The sequence below is a fragment of the Bidens hawaiensis genome, unplaced genomic scaffold (genome assembly GCF_021521415.1).
Source record: "Bidens hawaiensis isolate Kalapana, Puna unplaced genomic scaffold, B.hawaiensis_p1.1 tig00007410_1, whole genome shotgun sequence".
NCBI lineage: Eukaryota > Viridiplantae > Streptophyta > Magnoliopsida > Asterales > Asteraceae > Bidens > Bidens hawaiensis.
In genome coordinates this window covers 721,108-725,000 of record NW_027491514.1, presented here as the reverse complement: position 1 = coordinate 725,000, position 3,893 = coordinate 721,108, and positions in this window count along the sequence as shown.

Sequence of the window (3,893 nt, the reverse complement as noted above, 5' to 3'; positions counted from 1 at the left end):
AGAATATAAATATTTTGTAATTGTTGAGAACTTGTAAAATATGATTTACCGAGAAAGAACCTTTTCCAAGAAAAAGAATACTATTTTGAGGTTTATAATATATTATATTTTGCATTTGCAGCTTCAAAACTTCATAATTTAGCATGGATGTAGCATCATAACCGAACATTTTCAACTAGAAAAAATAAAATAAAGACATGAAAATTGCATTGGACAATCAACCGAAATTAAGCAATACGACCCACAATTGACCATTCGGTTATGATTATGATTAACGAGTTTTTAATAATTAAATTGAGTCGAATTTGCACATATATATTACACTAGTTTGAGCCCCCGTGTTACGTGAGTAATGAGTATATTTAAGTTTTTATTTTTAATCGTTTTTCTATTTTTATATTTTGTAATGATTTGCTTTATTTTTTAACGTTTTTTTATTTATTACGTATATACTGGTTTGTTACGTTCATTATATTTTTATTAATGTTTGGGCTCTTTCAATCCACATGTGTAGGTTTTTATAAAATTTTTTAAAAAACGAACATTGACGAACACAAACATGATATTTTTTTAAACAACAAACATGAACACTGATATTTGTCTTATGGAAAAGGGGAGGTTGATTTAGATAACGATGGTTGCTGATGCATGAGAGGGGAGGTTGACGATGGTGGGTGGTAATCGAAAGTTAACTGGTGGTGTTGAGGATAGACCAGTGACGGAGAATATGTAAAAGAGAGAAATTAAATTAGAGTTTGATGGTGAAAGTATTTCATAAATAAATGAGATGTTATAACTTGTTTAAGGGATATCCGGGTTTCGTGAGAATCATGTCCCGCGAAAATTATTGTTTGATGATTAAGAGGTTGTTTCATAAATAAATGAGATGTTATAACCCGTTTAAGAGCTATTCAGGTTTGATGAGACCCATGACCCGTGAAAATTATTATTTGAATATGCAATTGTTTCACAAATAAATTAGATATTATAACCTATTTAAGGACTATCTGGGTTAGGTAAGAACTGTATCCGTGAATTCAGATCAAACATATAAAAAACCTTAAATTGTAAATCAAATAATCTGAAGGCTTGAAATGGATTGGAGAGCAACCACAAAGTACCAGGAAGACTTTTTTTGATAGACATTTAAGTAGATATCTTTAGTCTCTTTTTTGGTTTGTCTTTCGTTGGTTTGTTCAAGTTTCTGAACCTCTTCTTTGTTTGTATGAACAATTTCAAAATTTCTTCATTAAATATTATATTTATTATTCTTATCTCTCTAGTATCCTCAAATCTGGTAAGATGCCAAACCAGTGGAAGAGCAGCGTTGTAGTTCCTATCTATAAGAACAAAGAAGACGCCCAATGTTGTGATAACTACCGAGGAATCAAACTACTAAGTCATACTATGAACCTATGGGAAAGAGTGATTGAGGTTAGACTTAGACAAGAAACTCAGGTTACTGTGAACCAATTTGGCTTCATGCCGGGGCATTCCACCACAAAGGAAATACACCTTATAAGAAGATTGATGAAAAAGTATAGGGAGAAGAAGCGTGACCTGCATATGGTTTTTATTGACTTATAAAAAGCTTATAATAGTGTGACACGACATATGCTTTGGGAGTTCTTGGAGGGTAGAGGAGCACCTAGCAAATACATAGAGATAATTATGGATATGTATACTATGAGTGCTACAAGTGTCCGTGCGCCAGTGGGTGATACTGATTTCTTCCCCGTAGAGGTAGGTCTTCACCAGGGGTCAGCGTTGAGTCCGTTTCTTTTTGAAGTAGTCTTGGATGAGTTGTCAAAGTCCATTCATGGGACGCTTTCGTGGTGCATGATGTTCGCAGATGATATTGTGCTACTTGCTGAGAGAAAACAAGATCTAAACATGAGGCTTGAGGAGTGGCGAATAACCTTAGAGACAAAAGGTTTAAGGATTAGTAGCTCTAAGATGGAGTACCTCCACTGTGATTTTGGTGGGGTAAATGACAACGAGGACGCACAGATCACCATTGAAGGGCATGTGGTTCCGCAGGTAACGAAGTTCAAGTATTTAGAATCATTTGTTCAGAGCGATGGGGAAGTAGACAGTGATGTGACCCATCGAGTTCAGGTAGGATGGTGTAGATGGAAAGCAGCCACAGATATATTGTACGATAAGAGTTTCCCAACTAAACTAAAGGAAAAATTTTATAGGGTTGCTGTTAGACCTGCAATGCTATATGGAACAGATTGTTGGGCAATCAAGAAGGCAAAAGTGCGGAAGATGGAGGTAACAGAAATGAGAATGCTACGTTGGATGTGTGGGCACACAAGGTTAGACCGAATAAGAAACGGTGTGTTTCAGGAGAGATTAGGGGTAGTGAACATAACAGACAAGATAAGAGAGTGGAGATTGAGATGGTTTGGACATGTGAAGAGAAGACAGACTACGAATCCTATTAGATCCGTAGAAAACATTACTATATAGGGGAGGAGGGTTAGAGGACGACCTAAATTGACTTGGGATGTGAGGATTAAGCATGATTTGATAGACCTAAACCTCTCCGAGGACATGGTTGAGGATATGAATTCTTGAAGAAGTAGAATTAAAGTTAAGGATTTTTAGGGAGAAAAGAATACCTTAGGGTTTCTATTTACCTTATTTTGGTCGCACACCATAATAGTATTTTCGTTACATATATATATTATTATTAGTATTACTACTATTATTATTATAATTATTATTATTTTTATATTGTTGTTGAATTTTGATTTCCTTTGTATTGCTTCATACATATGTACTTTAGAGCTGAGGGTCTTTGTGGAAGCCACCTCTTTATCCCTGTGGATAGAGTTACATCACACCCTCCCCATACCCTACTTATAGCTTTGCTGTTGTTGACTGTGTATGATTGATTAATTGATTGATTATCTCTTTAGTATATTTAGTTGTACGAAGTCACTCTACTTGCTTTTTCAACTTGAATTCTCGCTTGCTTAAGTTATACATTTTTTACTTTTCTTTTTAAACATATTTTAGCGCTACCGGTGGCTAAGGGAGATTGAAAGGCTTATGACCTATATACATTTCACCTTACCTAAATTCGAATCCTAGAACAGTGCTTTTCTCCTATATTAGCGCCACACACTTATTAGAATCTAATAGGGACACCTACGTGGATTCCAAGAAATTCTTGCTGCATGCATAGTTCGAACCCTAATACACCGCCTTGTCTAACAATTCACCCAACAAACAATTGTCAATTGTGCCAAAGGTCATCGACAGTTATACAATTTAAGTCGAAGTCCTAAACATCAGCAACTTACATATAGTTATATTCAGGAAGTGGAATCGGTTATCTACTATTATAACTTAACTCCAAGTTTAGGACTATATTGCATGTAATAAGTTTGTATGTGTTTTACTCATTATCTTATGATTCCTTTCATCCTTTGCTATGTTAAGCCTGATCGTTTAGTTGTTTAGATGCTTATTGAGAATTAAATCTAAGAAATTGGCTAAAGAAGATTACATGGCCCATCTCGTAAATGCAAGTAAGAAATCATTTGAATGCTAACGCGTGTGGTATGTTGTGAAAGACCACAAAAAGTGGGTGGCACCAATCGAGATATACGGTACACAAGCATCCAAACAAACAAAGATAGCTAGTATGCTGGACCGAACCACAAGTACTTCTGATGCACTATCTTTAGACCTCGATCAACAACAATAATTCTCTATTGGTGGACTACGAAATCCGTCTTGATGATACTTACAAAAGCAAGGAGCTAAACCCGATTAGGTTAGATCGATGATTCCACCAGGTATGGATTAAGATATAATAACTAGGTTAGCAGGACTGTGGATCTAACAGTTCTGGCGACGGTAACCTGCAAAACAGAACA